Source organism: Dendrobates tinctorius, unplaced genomic scaffold (genome assembly GCF_039654945.1).
Source record: "Dendrobates tinctorius isolate UK_male_01 unplaced genomic scaffold, ASM3965494v1 ptg000029l, whole genome shotgun sequence".
NCBI lineage: Eukaryota > Metazoa > Chordata > Amphibia > Anura > Dendrobatidae > Dendrobates > Dendrobates tinctorius.
In genome coordinates, this window is record NW_027361697.1 from 50,159,624 (window position 1) to 50,178,021 (window position 18,398).

At 41.3% G+C, this 18,398-nt stretch overlaps 1 long non-coding RNA gene across 1 annotated transcript; it reads left to right on the top strand.

Moving 5' to 3' along the window:
- The first annotated feature begins 1,547 nt into the window (after window positions 1-1,547).
- LOC141085997 (uncharacterized) lies at window positions 1,548-12,536 on the top strand. Its single transcript, XR_012231468.1, has 4 exons — window positions 1,548-1,949; window positions 3,102-3,432; window positions 5,624-5,753; window positions 11,948-12,536. It is a non-coding gene; the product is annotated as an uncharacterized lncRNA (long non-coding RNA).
- The last annotated feature ends 5,862 nt before the right edge of the window (window positions 12,537-18,398 follow it).

The following is an 18,398-nucleotide window of genomic DNA, read 5'->3' on the forward strand; positions in this document are numbered from 1 at the left end:
CAATACAGATGGAAAATCGTCTATTTCTAAATGAAAAAAACAATTTTTTTTTTTATACGCTCATGTAAACTTCATCGCATAAGCAACTGCTTTTTGTAAAGTGACAAAATTAATATTATGCAGAATTAAGGGTGATCCGAAACCAAAGGTGACTTTCATACTAAAATTAATTCATAATCTAATCACTTTTCTAATATATTTCAGTTAAAAAAATTTCTACCTTTCCCTCTCTACTCTAACTTCCTGTCTGCTTGTGTTTTTCTTTTTTTAAACTTCTAATGACATTTTGTTTAAGAATTCCATTTCATTTTGGGACTCTCACATGGGATATCATCAGGGGGCAGAGGCTGCGGTCACTGCCACAGCTGCTTTCCCCACCATGAAAAGACGCGTCATCTGTTTCAGAGACTGGACTGGTCCATGCCGGGTCATCTTACCTCTTAAGAACCAGTAAGGGAGCGCACTGTCACTGTGCATTCAAAGGAATATAGCACAGGGAGCTCATACTGAGTATGCGTCACAATTTACATCCAACGCATTATCAGTTTAGCAGGACTAGCCGAACCTCCAAAACAGACATCACTGATGGCGCCTAATTTCAGAGAGGATGCAGAGGCTGTGGAAGTGACCGCAGCGTCTGCCCCCAGATGACAGCTCAATCGAGTATCCCAGCATGTACTGGTGAATCTCAAACAAAATGTCGAGACGTTAAAAAAAGAGACTGGTAGTCAGAATGTAGAGGGTACGTTAGGGGATTTTTCATTGAAGTATATTAGAAAACAAGATTAGATTATTACACTGAATACATTTAATATGAAATTCACCTTTGGTTTCAGACCTACCCTTTAAGTTCAGCCAATTTGTTCGGCCCTCCACAGCAGTGCCAGTTTCTCATGTGGCCCCTTGGGAAAATTAATTGCCCACCCTTGCTCTAATCTATTTATCTAGGGAGGTAGTGAGTAGTTTGATACCACATGTTTTATGCAATTTTATGCAACACAAGTTTGAAAAATTACAATTTGCATTTTTTTCAGTGTCACGTTCATATTTTTTTTTTTTATATTCACACGTCAAATTTTATTGCACTAGTTTTTGGAGTAATTGTCGGTGTACATGTGGTACTCTTGGTGAAGAAATGGTGTCATTAGTTCCCAGATAATTTTACCTGGGATTCTAATTGTCTGGGGGAAGTTTGATGGGTTAATTTGACTGTCCCTATCTTTGTAAATTAGATAGGTACACATGTGCCCTGATGTCCTCTCGCACATTTTGCATAATTTTACAACGTATTTGGAGCACTTGGAGGGAATAAATTGGCGGAATGACAAATGGCCCTTGAAATTCATGAGGGACTCTTAGACTGCAACATTTTCCTCTGGGATATAGGAATTTAGGAATCATTCTTTTATGAGGGAAATTAGGGGTCACAATTTAAGGCGATTGTAGGTGGGGTCATTTCCTTTGGGTCTTAGGATTTATCACTAAAATGAAGGAATTTCGTTAGGGCTTCATATATGGCTCCAGAGAATACGGTGATACTGAAAACAGATTCTGTAGCCCAGTAGGAATGGAGAGTGTACTAAACCCATATTGAGAGTAAGGCCCAAATATGTTTTTATTTCAGGGACATTTGTGGGGAATGGATCTATGAATGGAATGAAAGGATGTGGGCTTTTGGAGGGTAAAATTGGTGACATCTAATTTTATTCCAGGGGCTGCTAAAAAAGGATGAGTTTGAGTGAAAAATGCATTGTCGGGATACCACAATGGAGGGAGGACTGCAGAATTTGGCCCTGCCTCTGATGATTCAACAGTGACCACTAAATCTACTACCATCGGGCTGTGGGATCTTGTGGAGGAAGAGGAGCCATCACTGTCTGAAAACTGTTCTGCTTCAGAATCAGATTTCATTTGACTCCCGAAAGTAATCTAACAATAGTAGACCTAATGTAAGAGTAATAATTTTTTAATGTTATTTCTTTTATGATTTTTTTTAACTTTTGAATGAACCCTAATTTTAAATTCTAACCCTAAGCCTAACCCTAATGCTAAGCAAAGCAGGGTTGTACCGCTGCACCTCGGTAACCATTCTGCCCGCCATCATTTTATTTTATATGAATGAGTAACAATAAAAACTAACCTAATCTAACAATAGTAGACCTATTGTAACAGTATTAATTTTGTAATTTTATTTTTTTTTTATTTTTTTAAACCTTGGAATGAACCCTAACTTTAAATCCTAACCCTAACCCTAAGCCCAACCCTAATGCTAAGTCCAACTCTAACCCTAAACCCAACCCTACCCCAACCATAAGGAGTTATCCCTAATCCCTGGCTAAAAGCAAAGAAAGAAAGAAATCAAAATTATAAAATTAAAACAAAAATGAACAAATTTAATCTTACTAGGGGGATAACAAATATTGGACTTTTGATCACTTTGAAAGGATCTATCACATTTATCAAAAGTCAGGGACCAATAGAGAATATCTCTGATGTTGTTGGGTGCCGCCGGCTGATCATTAACTGACGTGCACCTCGCAATGAAGTCATTTTGCTTCAGGAAGAGGAGGAGGAAGCGAATGGTGTCGCTGGTACTAGGGTGCTATGGTGAGCCTAAGGACATCATTTCTCTCTCATCTGACATGTTAGATCATGGCAGAGGAAAGAAAAATGATTTTTAAATCAGACTTTACTTTTTTATGTGATCAATGTTATTCAGTGAATAATGGTGATTATGTAACAGAAAACCGGTAAAAAACATCCCTGATTGTGTTCTCCAGGGTCTCAGCTACCCCCAGTAACTGAAACTCCCAAGAATTTCCAACAATGGGGTTGCTATTGACTTATTTCTGAGGGCCATTAAAAAGCAGCGCTGAGGAATAAGGTCACTTAACCTCTGCTGTTAAAAGGCAACCAACATCCGCTGTACATATACAGCTGAATAAAATCCTCATAGCACACGTAGTAATATATGAAACTCATGACAATGTGCAGTGTTACCACCTTTCTATAGATCACTCACTGGTAATAAATACAGAATTGCACGAGATACAGGATGATGATGTTCAATAATTAATAATTTTATTTTTTTCTCCTATCAGTATGTTTTGAGTTGTGGGAGGAAACCGGAGTACCCGGAGAAAACCCACACAGACACGGGGAGAACATACAAACTCTGTGCAGATGGAGTCCCAGATTTACATCGAAGACCACAGTGCTGCTCGCTAACAGTGCTAATCACTGCGCCACCGTGCCGTCCTGTAGTATGATGGTCCTACCTCTCCAAGTAGCCTGCCAGCCAGATGAGAATGCAGTAGACTATGGTCCCTGATATGCAACAGAGATGATAGAAGAATGCAGGGGCGGGATTCCTACAGACCCTGCCTGTTTCTTCAGACCACAACCAGGTCCATGCCTTCCTGAGCCAGTCAGGTATTGGGAGAGGGGACTGCGTTATATTCCCAATGCTGTCATTGCTGCGACTTTCACTGCTCTTCCTCAGCCAGTCGTCAGGTATTGGGGGAGGGGACTGCGTTATATTCCCAATGCTGTCATTGCTGCGACTTTCACTGCTCTTCCTCAGCCAGTCGTCAGGTATTGGGGGAGGGGACTGCATTATATTTCCAATGCTGTCATTGCTGCCGCTTTCACTGCTCTTCCTCAGCCAGTCGTCAGGTATTGGGGGAGGGGACTGCATTATATTTCCAATGCTGTCATTGCTGCGGCTTTCACTGCCCTTCCTGAGCCAGTCGTCAGGTATTGGGGGAGGCGACTGCATTATATTCCCATTGCTGTCATGGCTGCGGCTTTCAATGCTCTTCCACCTGTTGCTGATGTAGGAGAAGTCACAGAACAGCTGCTGGTCCTCCGGTGTTATAGGTGGTTTCTGAGCTTCAGTGTCAGACATCACTTGGTGTAATTCAATATGTGTGCTGGTTTCTATAACTGGGATCTATAGAAGAAAGACAAATCAGTCTGGTTAATTCATTAAGTATTTAATTATATCCGTCCCCTCCCGAGGGCACCTGTACAGATTGTGGATGAGCCGTGGTAACCGTGTGCCGATTACCGCTAATCACCATGATGCATCGTCACCTGCAGCTTGAGAACAAGTCAACTCCTGGTGCTGCCTGGCAATCTGCGGTATCCACATCTTCTACAACTGCACCATAAAGCTGTGTTCACATGTTGCAACCACATTGGGTTCTTTTGACGCATTGTCAACAATACTGCATATTTTTGTTGTGTTTTTTCCCCCAACAAATGTCCAGAGCATTATGGCTCTTTTTCGTAGAAAAAAATGCACAGTGTGAACGCAGCCTAACAGATCCAAGTTAGTCACTAAATGGTCTTCTGAAGAATTGGGGACAATAATTACACTTTTGAGAAATATGTAAAAGCCAGTCCATCCTGCCACATTCTGTAATTCCACCCATTTACCAGCCGGGGAGGATAAACACATTCTGCTCTACACTTTGTAGAATTGTTACTCATTAGTTGAGTATTTCTTACACATATTATCACATTACACAGGTGAGGACGTGACATTGTAATAAAATAACGCTGTGCACTTACAGGTGTCATTGTGAATGGTGGACGGGACCTTCCCGCCTCTAATTCCTCCCAGTTTATGGGCGAGAAGAATGGATGTCCTTTTAGATTGCTGCAAACAACCTGTCTCTTTTTTGGTGATTTACACAAGAGCTGCAAATATATAAGAATAATTATTATATCACAAGTAATATTATAAATAATCTCAGAAAAAAACAGCAGTAGCAGAATTATTTTCTCATTTTCTTATAGAAAGATGAATTTCTTAAAACAGCCATTGCTAGAAATAAATATGATAGGATAGGATGGGACAGGATAGAATAATACAGGGCGAGATAGGATGGTACAGGGCGGCATGGTACAGGGCGGCATGGTACAGGACAGGATGGTACAGGACAGGATAGTACAGGACAGGATAGTACAGGACAGGATGGTACAGGACAGGATGGTACAGGACAGGATAGTACAGGACAGGATAGTACAGGACAGGATAGTACAGGACAGGATGGTACAGGACAGGATAGTACAGGACAGGATAGTACAGGACAATATAGTACAGGACAGGATAGTACAGAACAGTATAGTACAGGACAGGATGGTACAGGACAGGATAGTACAGGACAGGATAGTACAGGACAGGATAGTACAGGATAGGATAGTACAGGGCAGGATAATAGAGGACAGGATAGTTCAGGATATGATAGTACGGAATAGGATAGTACAGGACAGGATGAAACAGGATAGGATGGTACAAGACAGGATGGTATCGGACAGGGTAGTACAGGATAGGATAGTACAGGATAGGCCATCAGTAGTCGATCAGTTAGGGGCAGATACCCAATAATGCTGATGATTAGCTGTGTGAAGAGGTTTTGGTGAGCACCGCAGCCTCTTTACTGTATAAACTGGCCTGTAGATAAGAACACTGCACACTTAGGAGAGGCTGTCCCGGGGCTCCAGCATTGTCCCAATTCCTTCTATTGGACAAAGCTGAAATACCCAACGCAGTGGTGATGAAATGTATGGTGTATTATGAAATCTCCTGACTCGTCTATCCTTCCTATGTCTCCAGGTGGAAGTGTCTTTTTACTCACTCTCTCTATGACATCCCTGAGCTGAGAATCCATGCTGTGCGGATAGCAAGGTTTATCACATTTCACTGAACGGGCAATCCTTCGAGAACACTGACCAGAGTAAAACGGGTAAGATCCTGTGGCCATTTGGAAGACTATGATCCCAAAAGCAAACAGGTCGACCGTGTAATTAAAGGGCTGTCGACGAATCATCTGTGGAAATATAAGATTAGAAGAGTAAGTTAGTACAGTGTTCATCCTGGGAGACAGAAAACTACCGTGGTCCATGTTTACTGGTAGTGTTTTTCCACACCTAAGCCCCCATACATAGGACATGTCGGCCAAAAGATCATTTAGTTGATAGCTACCTCTCAAATCGAGAAGCCTCAGTACACATTAAACTGTTTTTTTTTATTTATTTATTATGCTTTTCTTATACAGCGCTATCTTATTCTGCAGTGCTTTACGTACAGTACTTTCCCTATCAGTATGTCTTTGGAGTGTGGGAGGAAACCAGAGAAACCCACACAAACATGGTATTGTCCTTGGTGGGATTTGACCCCAAGACCCCAGCATTGCAAGACTGTAGTACTAACCACTGAGCCACCATGCTGCCCTAGGCTGATCCTTCTGATATTGGCCAGTTTCGCTGACTTAAGTCTAATATGTATGGGGGCCCTTACACAGTACATCTATTAGATAGCGTTAGTAAATGTGGGTTGATGTGATGATAGATCTGTGATTCCACAAGCTACACATTAAGTGAGAATTGCAGGTGTATAATAAGAGTTATTAGTAGTCACATAGTCACCTCAGGAGCCATATAGCCAGGAGTGCCGAAAAAAACTCTGATCTTCTGAGAACCAAATACATTCATAGCAGCAAGGCCGAAATCAGCAATCTTAGCGTGTCCATCACCGTCCAGAAGAATGTTGTCTGGTTTTAAATCCCTTAAAAAAAGAAAGAAAAATAGTTCTGTGAGTCAGATATAGATCAGCTGTCGTGCTTGGGTTGCTGTGGGGGCTTCACAGGACCACTCACTAAACATTGGGGGACAGATTCACTAATCCTATCTTGTGTAGACATATACCAGGCTTTCTGAAAACACGCCAAATCATCACAGTGGCTGTGTGACAAATTAGGAGCAACTTCAGAGATTTTTGTCTGATGTTACACCACTATTGTTTTCATTACTTAGAGCCAATAATTTTTCACAAAAATCTGATTACAGTTTAGTTGCACGTTATGACATTGTAAGCCACATGGATTCCTATCAAACTATTCCCATTTCCATAAAAGCCTTGTCCCCTCTTCAAGTGAGCCCCAAAAGTGTCTAAAACACTTCATAAATGTGGTACACATCATGTTCACCATATTTTTGGCTAAATAACACCACAATTCTGGCACAGTTAACTATTTCCCATAGTAAATCTTTCCCTTGTATAAAACAAGAAATGACTTATTACCGGTGAATAATCCCACGACTGTGGAGAAACTCTATTCCACTCAAGATTTCTGCTGCAAGGAACCTAATAAGGAAGAAAAAAATCCTATCAGCATTAATTGTTCTACTGAACCACTAATATCTATGAGAGGAGACAGCGGCAACAGATATCACAGAGCGGCTGCTCTCTTACCTGGTCGTGCAGACATCCAGGGGGGCTCTGCTTTTGATAAATGCAGTCAACTCGCCACCACTCAGATATTCCATGGCATAAAATGCATAGTCCTGTGCGAGAAGAGGGAAGATTATGGTAAATAATGCAGATTTTATCCATCCTGATAACATTTACTATGGTTCTGGGACCTATACTGTATGTTCAGAAGACATGTCTTTGTGTCTGCACACACTGGAGAGGTGTCCAGGGTGACAACTAAGTCAAAATCCTCTAATGATAGCCATCAGTAATGGCGCCCAGGACATACAGGCACACAGAGCATGCAGCAGGTCTCTTCATTTACAGACAAAGATTGAATTTGCAATCTGATGGAAGCAAATGGACATGATGGGGAGAAAGGAGAGAATTCCTAGAACGTGAGGAGTCTCTTACCGCTGTGTGGAAGGTGCCATAGGCATGTGTGAAGAATCTACTGTCTTCAGTGATTTCCAGGACATCTCTCTCTATGCGGACGGTGTCTTTAGCATTTTCCAACAATTCTCTCTTCTTAACCATCTTGACCGCCAGCTGAAGTCCGCTGGGTTGATGTGTCGCCAGCATCACCTTCCCAAAACTGCCTTCTCCAAGCTTCCTGGTAAAGATTAAACTCTCCAGGGAAAAACAGGCAGTCACTTGCTCTGAAGGGCTGGTGGTCTGAGCACCGATTACACCTAGAACAGAAAACAGATATAAGAACTAACAATTAATCACTCATATATAATGCTCCAATAAATTGGCAATTTTTTAAAAATCTATCATGAGCTTTGAACCATGAGGAACCTGGTTACCACCATGTTCTGGCTGGAGAGCCTTAAGTATAGAAGGTGGAAAGCTCTGATGTACACGGTAGTATGTACGGGACAAGATTATGTCATTAGGTTACATTTTGTAAAATAAATGAACACTTTATATAAAACTAGCTGGTGCCCGGCGCTGCCCGGCCATAGTAACTAAATGTGGTTAGTTATAGAAAATTATAATTATCCTCCATCCCATAGTCCCGTGCCCATATACCCATCATACATATCCACGATCCCATAGGCCCGTGCCCATATACCCATCATACATATCCTCCATCCCATAGTCGAGTGCCCATATACCCATCACACATCCTTCATCTCATAGTCCCATGCCCATATACCCATCATACATATCCGCCATCTCATAGTCCCGTGCCCATATACCCGTCATACATATCCTCCATCCTATAGTCCAGTGCCCATATACCCATCACACATCCTCCATCCCATAGTCCCGAGCCCATATACATATCCACCATCCCATAGTCCCGTGCCCATATACCCGTCAAACATATCCTCCATCCCATAGTCCAGTGCCCATATACCCATCACACATCCTCCATCCCATAGTCCCGTGCCCATATACATATCCACCATCCCATAGTCCCGTGCCCATATACCCGTCAAACATATCCTCCATCCCATAGTCCAGTGCCCATATACCCATCACACATCCTCCATCCCATAGTCCCGTGCCCATATACATATCCGCCATCCCATAGTCCCGTGCCCATATACCAGTCATACATATCCTCCATCCCATAGTCCAGTGCCCATATACCCATCACACATCCTCCATCCCATAGTCCCGTTCCCATATACCCATCATACATATCCTCCATCCCATAGTCCGGTGCCCATATACTCATCACACATCCTCCACTCCATAGTCAACCATTATGACATCATAATGAGCGGCGGCAGGGCTTGCAACCTTTGATGACATCAGCGTCGCCATGGCAACCATTGTGACATCATAATGAGGGGCAGGGCTTCATACGCACACACTGCTTCCCCAGTATGCAAATAGGGGCATTATAACATCACAATGAGGGGCGGGGCTTGATGCACACACTTTTTCCCCCAGTATGTAGATAGGGGCAAAATTGTTTGGTGAATTGGAACGCGCGGGGTTAAAATTTCACCTCACAACATAGCTTAGGACGCTCTCGGGGTCCAGACGTGTGACTGTGCCAAATTTTGTGGCTGTAGCTGCGACGGTGCGGATGCCTATCCCGGACATACACACATAAATGACTAAATGACTATAGACTTTACCTTCTGGAGCTTGATCGATGGATTTGTCACTCTCACGTCTTCTCTTTGTGGTGGTATCAGTGTCAGATGTCATCTTTCTCTTAAGTTGTTCTCTACAACTTTGATTTTCAACTCTCTCTTGATGGATGTGAGAGCTTCTTCCTCTCTTATTTGGGGTTTCATCTCCTTTCTCAGGAGATGTGTTCCCTCTTTTTTTCCCCTTTTTAAGGGTCTTATTCTCTGGAGGATGTCCAGAAGATGATGTACAGGGATCATCTGTATTCTCAACAGGTACGTCCTGTACAATGTCCTGAGAAGTTACTCCTCTCTGGGAAAAACTCTCTTCCGTGCATCTTTTTTTAGCACGTCTCTTATTCTTTTCACCACACTTCCTTTTTCGTCCCATGATAAGTTAATATCAATAATAATGAATTTGCTAAGTGCGCAAAAGTCGTCTTCACTCTCCAAAAGCTGAAGGTAAAGTAAGAAAAGTGACATCGGAATCTTTAACCTAACAATCACCTAGTATTGTGACATGATCGCCATTATGACATCATCAGCCAGAGTGTAAGCGATGATGTCATCGGCTGCTGCAGGACTAAGTTTGACATAATTAGATGATCTAGTATAAAAAAAAGCACTTACATATGTATGTGGTCTGTTTATGCAGTCCTCCACAAGCGCCCCAACGCGCGTTTCATTTCTTCGTCAGGAGGTTCGCCTAAGCAGACCGCATAAGCAGACCACATACTTATGCAAGTGCTTTTAACAATATTTTTATCATCACAGCAGCCATTTTTAGTTAACACAATAGTAGTCTTATACTGACAGCCAATACTAAGCCAATGTGGAATTTTCTTTGGCTATGTCTGTGAAATATTACATGCACTGATTTGCATAACAAGTAGGTAGGGCTTATGGCGTTGTTGACTCCTATGATGTTTCAGTAGTGACCTTGAAATTGTGAATTGATGTTTTGTGTACTATTTTTATTACAAATTCATTGAATAAAGTAGAATTAATTTTACTGGCATGTTATACTGTTTTTTTCTTATGTGGCTAATTATTGTAGTGAGTTGTGCCATTTTTTTGCTTTTATGGGTTTTTGTGCTATACATTGCCTATGAGGAGTTGATTATAATAGACTGCCTATGGGGAGTGCATTATAATATGCTGCCTATGGGGGTGCATTATAATAGCCTGCCTATGGGGGTGCATTATAATAGGCTGCCTATGGGGGTGCATTATAATATAGAATCTGCCTATGGGGAGTGCATTATAATATAGAGGCTGCCTATGGGGAGTGCATTATACTATACACTCTGCCTTTGGGGAGTGCATTATACTATACACTCTGCCTATGGGGGTGCATTATAATAGGCTGCCTATGGGGGTGCATTATAATATAGAATCTGCCTATGGGGAGTGCATTATAATATAGAGGCTGCCTATGGGGAGTGCATTATACTATACACTCTGCCTTTGGGGAGTGCATTATAATATAGAATCTGCCTATGGGGAGTGCATTATAATATAGAGGCTGCCTATGGGGAGTGCATTATACTATACACTCTGCCTATGGGGAGTGCATTATACTATATTGAGGACTATCTGGTGTATTATGATATGGATGCTGTCTAGGTGGCCATCATACAGTGTGGGGATTATAGTGACGGGGCCATCATACAGTGTTGGAGCCATTAAATAGTTTGGGGATATTAAGGGGTCAGTATATATACAGTGAGGGGGCATTATACTGTGTATAGAGGAGCTGTACAAGGGGGAGACTTGGGACATTATTAAATGTGAAGTGGGCACTTTGTGTTACAGGGGAACTTGGGTTACTGTGACTGTCAAAGGGGCACACACAGGGCAATATTAAATTCTAGGGACCAAAGTGTGGGCCCTATTTTCTAGGGCACTTGCACCCGACATTACTATTTTCTAGAGAGTTGCTTTAGAATTTAAAGGTCACACAGAAGCACACAATAGGTGCAGTAATAGGGACACATACGGCAGCAGCAGCTCAGTATTGGGGTATCAGGTGCAGTAATAGGGACACATACAGCAGCAGCAGCTCAGTAATGGGGTATCAGGTGCAGTAATAGGGACACATATGTCAGCAGCGGCTCAGTATTGGGGTATCAAGTGCAGTAATAGGGACACATACAGAAGCAGCAGCTCAGCATTGGGGTATCAGGTGCAGTAATAGGGAAACATACGGCAGCAGCGGCTCAGTATTGGGGTATCAGGGGCAGTAATAGGGACACATACGGCAGCAGCGGCTCAGCATTGGGGTATCAGGTGCAGTAATAGGGGACACATACGACAGCAGCGGCTCAGTATTGGGGTATCAGGTGCAGTAATAGGGACACATACGGCAGCAGCGGCTCAGTATTGGGGTATCAGGTGTAGTAATAGGGACACATACGACAGCAGCGGCTCAGTATTGGGGTATCAGGTGCAGTAATAGGGGCACATACGGCAGCAGCGGCTCAGTATTGGGGTATCAGCAGGATGAGCAGTTTGTGCAGGTTGGGAATAGTCCAATTGGTGACAGTGCTGAAAATATGAGAAGTGAAATGTGTCTTTGTTGTATTCTCTGCAGCCGAGTCCTGGCTGTAGGAGTTGTCATGTCGGTCTGGGCCAGATGGAAAAGACGTGAAAAGTGAACGGTTCCATCAGAAATAACGTCAGTGGTATGTCATTATCTGTAACTCTGCTGTAATCTATTATATGTTCTGTAGGACTGGTATTATTTTCCACTGACCATATGGCGGTAATATCAATACTGGTCTTTTTATGTATAGATTATTTTTGGCAACAGCGTGGTCATCTGCTGAGGTTCTCTGGTTAGGGGTCCACTCAGAAGTTTCGTCCCCCCTGAACCAAAATCCTAGCTACGCCTCTGACTGTATGAATTGTATTTTTTACATGTGGAGGATGGGCACTTTCTTACTGCAAAGAAAGATTAGTTTTCTGTAGTTTTTAGTGATGATTTCATTGTTAATTATAGAGACTGAAATGTCTAAGAATTCTATGAACGATAAAGAAAGGGGCACAACAGCGCAGTTACCCAATAAACAATTAGTGGATTATAAGGTAGAATTCTCACCTTTGAATGTTGTGAGTATGCACAATACATATAATGAATTTGTCAGGAGGGCTGCAGAGTGCACCGGACCCACGACGGATCTTCAAGAAATTCTGGACAGGATGTTCAAGATGCGGATAATTCAGCGCTCCTCGAAAATCAGACAAGGGAACCACTGGGTTCAGAAGAGTTGCATACTTTATTCAGGGCTATAAAACTATGCGTTTCGTGGACGTCCTGTCCACTTCCTCAGGTACATTGCCATAGCCAGGACGTCCACGAAACACGTAGTTTTATAGGCCTGAATGAAGTATGCAACTCTTCTGAACCCAGTGGTTCCCTTGCCTGATTTTGGAGGAGTGCGGAATTATCCGCATCTTGAATATCCTGTCCAGAATTTAAGAATTCTATGATGATACCATTAACCTTTCTAGTAAATTTCTTATTAATTGTTTTAAGTTATTATTTTTATCCTTTTTGTCATATCCCTGTATATTATCCTTACGTTGTCTGTGCGGACTTTTTTCCATCTGTTTGGCTTCTGTGTTATAATTCAGCAGTAAATAATCTTTACAAGACCAATGTGTCCTTAAAAATTGGATGGAAAACATAATGTACTGATTTTTTGCACACCCATAGGCTTGAGAAAGCAAGTCTCATCCAAAGTACCGAAGAGAATGGTGTTATCTGAACTGCTCCATAGAATAACATTGATCCGAGCCCTGTGAGGTCTGTTGAGGCCATGTGAGGATGTAGGGAGATGGACCAGGCTAGGGCAGCTTCTTGTGGGTCTGGGCTGGAACCATACGGGCTGTGACCATTGTTGAGGGGTGAAGCACTTTCTGACCAGAGCAGATCTTTGCACCTGACTGCAGGTGGCGGGGTAGGGATAAAAGGAGCTGAGCGCGCAAAAGGGGAACTTCTGGTGGGGAGACAGAAAAAACACAAGGAGAAGGTTGACTCCGTCGCCACGGTTCCCTGCCAATCAGCAGGCCTATGCCGCAGCTTAACCACCTCTCTGGGCACAGCCTGGGTTGAGAGAGAGCCGAGCTTCTGGCAGACTTCCATACCTGAGAACTCTGACTTGACAGCACCCTTCGCAGTGCCTAACAATCGTTACCAAACAGACCACGCGCAACTCGCTGACTACGTGGGCCCTTCGGCGGCCTCCTCTCCGAAACTTTGTGGCCCACTTGTTTTTACATCTTCTACTCCCCGTGCAACACCGTGTACCAGGACTGAAAGCCCGCGCCGGGAAAAGCCAGGAACTGCCATTTTATTCAAGAGACATTTCTTCTATTCCATCTGGGATCGCTTCAGAGACTTCTCGTGTCACCTGCTTATTTCTCACTGCAAAATGCAAATAAATATATATAATTTATACAATGTGATTTTCTGGATTTTATTTTTGATATTCGATCTCTCAATGTTAAAATTAACCTTACCTTAAAATTATAGACTGATCATGTCTTTGTCAGTGGGAAAGCTTACAAAATCAGCAAGGGATCAAATACATATTTCCCCCACTGTATATATATTTTTGTTTTTCAATAATTTTTATTAACTTTTTATCATTACATTGAAAACGTATATATATTATATTCATAGGGAAAAGGGGGAAGTATATATATTTTTGTACCAATACACCTTTTGTCAATGTGTTGCTTTTCCCGATGTTTTTTCCCTTGATTTCCATTATGTTGGGGGAATGTTTATACCCCTACGCTATTTGGTATCTAAATACATTAATGCTACGTTATTAGTGCAACAATAATGAATTCTAGACAATGGTAATACATGTTAGTGCTTCAGCGCGCATGCCTAGATTTGCATAGGAAGTTGTGCTTGCGTTCCACGGTGTGGAACTCACGCTACTGTTCAGAGGGTGCCGGTTAATATCATCAAGGAGGCGCAACAGGAAGTGACGACATTGCTCTTCCAGTCATAAACGTGTTTCCACAGAGTGGAACGCACAATATACACTGGGATATAGAAATTTAGGAATGATTCTTTTATGAGGGAAATTAGGGGTCTCAGTTTGTTAAGGCGATTGTAGGTGGGGTCATTTCTTTTGGGCCTTAGGATTTATCACAAAATGAAGGAATTTTTTAGGGCTTCATATATGGCTCCAGAGATGATAGCTGCAAATACGGTGATACTGAAAACAGATTCTGTAGCCCAGTAGGAATGGAGAGTGTACTAAACCCATATTGAGAGTAAGGCCCAAATATGTTTTTATTTCAGGCACAATTGTGGGGAATGGATCTATGAATGGAATGAAAGGATGTGGGCTTTTGGAGGGTAAAATTGGTGACATCTAATTTTATTCCAGAGGCCGCTGAAAAAGGATGAGTTTGAGTGAAACATGCATTGTCGGGATACCACAATGGAGGGAGGACTGCAGAATTTGGCCCTGCCTCTGATGATTCAACAGTGACCACTAAATCTACTACCATTGGGCTGTGGGATCTTGTGGAGGAAGAGCAGCCATCACTGTATGAAAACTGTTCTGCTTCAGAATCAGATTTTGTTTGACTCCCGAAACTAACGGAGCAAAGCAGGGTGTACCGCTGCACCTCGGTAACCATTCTACACGTCATCGTTTTATTTTATATGAATGCCTAACAATAAAAACTAACCTAATCTAACAATAGTAGACCTAATGTAACAGTAATAATTTTTTTATTTTATTTTTTTAAACTTTTGAATGAACCCTAACTTTAAAGCCTAACCCTAAGCCCAACCCTAATGCAAAGTCCAACTCTAACCCTAAACCCAACCCTACCCCAACCATTAGGAGTTATCCCTAACCCCTGGCTAAAAGCAAAGAAAGAAAGAAAGAAATCAAAATTATAAAATAAAACCAAAAAAACCAAATTTAATCTGACTAGGGGGATGACAAATATTCGACTTTTGATCACTTTGAAGGGATCTATCACATTGATCAAAGGTCATAGACCAACAGAGAATATCTCTGATGTTGTTGGGTGCTGCCTGGCAGATCATTTACTGACGTGCGCCTCGCAATGAACTCATTTTGCTTCAGGAAGAGGAGGAGGAAGTGAATGGTGTAGCCGGTTCTAGGGTAATATTGTGAGCCTGAGGACATCATTTATCTCTCATCTGACATGTTAGATCATGGCAGAGGAGAGAAAAATGATTTTTAAATCAGACTTTACTTTTTTTATGTGATCACTGTTATTCATTGAATAACAGTGATTATGTGACAGAAAACAGGAAAAAAAAATCCCTGATTGTGTTGTTCAGCGTCTCAGTTACCCCCAGTAACTGAAACCCCCAAGATTTTCCTATAATGGGGTTGCTATTGACTTATTTCTGAGGGCCATTATAAAGCAGTGCTGAGGCAAAAGGTCACTTAACCTCTGCTGTTAAAAGGCATATCGGAGGCCCTTAAATGTTTATTATTTTCTTATTTATTATCCTTTGCTTATATAGCGCTATCTTATTCCGCAGTGCTTTACAGACATTATCATCACTGTCCCTGATGGGGCTCACAATCTACATTCCCAGTCACTATGTCTTTGGAGTATGGGAGGAAACTGGAGAACCCAGAGGAAACCCACACAAACACGAGGGGAACATACAAACTCCTTGCAGATGTTGCCTTGGTGGGATTTGAACCCAGGACCACTGTGATGCAAGGCTACAGTGCCAACCACTGAGCCATCTGCTGCCTACTTGTATATGCATGTATATACTATAGGGGACTAATTTGACACTATTTTGATAAAAAGGAGTCATATCATCACTCAAAACCCCACCAAGGAATTCCTCTTATATAGACATATATGGTTGTCTAGCAAAGTATTCTGATGAGGGATTAAGTACATAATATATTGAAGATGGTTGAGATTAGACCATTAGTCCAGGATCCCGCTCTTCATATTCTCTCAAAGCTCGTTGGAATATAAATTTGGATATCTTGAAATAAAAAGGAAACAAAATGGTGAATTTGAAAGTAGTGATATCTTGGAAGTAAAAATTTGGATTGAAGGTCCTTAAAGGAGTGGAGGGATTTAGACCTATAGTCATTTATACCCATAAAAATATGCAGGCCTTCTTGAGACCATGGTTTAGACAAAATGGATTTAAGGGAACTGTATATGAAACATACATTAAGTTAATGTCAAATGCAAACAGGTTAGCTTAAATCTTTGGAAACATATTTTCCAAATGTCCCTAGAATTATAGGACCTAACAACATGGATGAGAGTGGAACATTTGCACCATTCCAAAGTAAGAAAGTAAAAATATTTAAATATATTTTATAAAGTGACAAAAGTTTTTACTCCACTTCCAAATTTTAAAAAGATTTTGACATTTGACGGTCTTTAACGCCAGAAAACTGGAAGAAACGCCATCGCAAATCGAGGCACTAAGCACCTATTATATTATCATTATACTAATTATAATTAGCTATAATTAGCTATTATATTATAGCTAAAGAAAATGTCCTTAACTCATTGATAGGTGCACGTCACGTAATGAATTATACGTATCTTACAAATGCCATGTACCACCAGCGTAAATGTTGCACTTCGATTGAAGCACATTGCTCGCGTAAGCTTGGGTCTGACTTGGTCACAGTTAACAGAGGGGTACCACATGGGTCAGTACTGGGCTTTCTTCTTTTTAACACATTTATTAATTACCTTGGTCAGAGTATAATTTCAAGATTTGCAGATGATTTTTAAAATCTGGAAGTAATTAACACTGTCAGTTAAATCTCTGTTTTGGCCCATTTTGCCTGAGGAAAAGAAGCTGCCTAATAACGCTGCACACTTTGGTAAAGGGTGTTGATATCCTTAGATCACACTCTCCTTCATAACACAAATAATCGGCTTCATCCAATAAGCATTCAAGTTTATATAACATGGAGGTGGCAAATCTACATAAAAATGATGAGGTGCTCAATATACTCACTTGCCTAATAATTCTGCACACAGAGTAGAAGATTTTGTTCAGGAACAGGATGGTGGTTATACTCAGACGCTGTCTAGTGATAATATATGGTCATTGTGTGGCATTTTCCCCCTTTATTGGTTTATTGGTTTTCGTATAGCCGACTTGTTCAGTAACAATACGGTGATGATTGTTGTTTGGTAACTTATGATTACTATTTAGATGTATTGCTTAGAAAATAATCTTATTGCCAGTTTTCTATGAGATTTATATATTTTGTCTTCTTTTTTCTAATGTAGGGGAGAGGGTATAAACGTTTCTCTTTATAGGATCTGGAATTCTACAGAGGGCCGTACATCTGACCAACATGCTGGCTGGAGTCCAGGTCCAAATTTCCACTGGGGTCCAGAGGACTCTAGATATTCCACTACATATACATCTTAATGAATCGGCCACATGGAGTTTAACCCCTTATGGACCGAGCCACTTTAATTTCCATTAATCACTGAGCCATGTTTTTGAAATCTGACAGACGGCACTTTTTGTGGTAATTACTCTTAAATGTTTCAACATATCCCAGTAATTCTAAAAATCTTTTTGGTGAAACATTGTACTTCATGATAGTGGTAAATTTAGGTCGATATGATTTGTGCGTATGTCTGAGAAAAATCTCTAAAACTGTATAAATATTTTGAAAATGTGAATTTTTCAAAATTTTAATTTTTATGCTTTTAAGGTCATGGTCACACGTTCAGTATTTGGTCAGTATTTAGTCATACCACCCAAAATAGTTAATACAGGTGCTGTTTACAAAATTAGAATATCACCAAAAAATTTTCTCCTTGGCCCAGGTAAGACTCTTCTGACGTTGTCTATTGGTGATGAGTGGCTTGACACAAAGAATGCGACACTGTAGACCATGTCCTGGATACGTCTGTGTGTGGTGTCTCTTGAAGCAATGACTCCAGCAGAAGTCCACTCCTAGTGAATATCCCACAACTTTTTGAATTGCCTTTTCCTAACAATCCTTTCAATGCTGCAG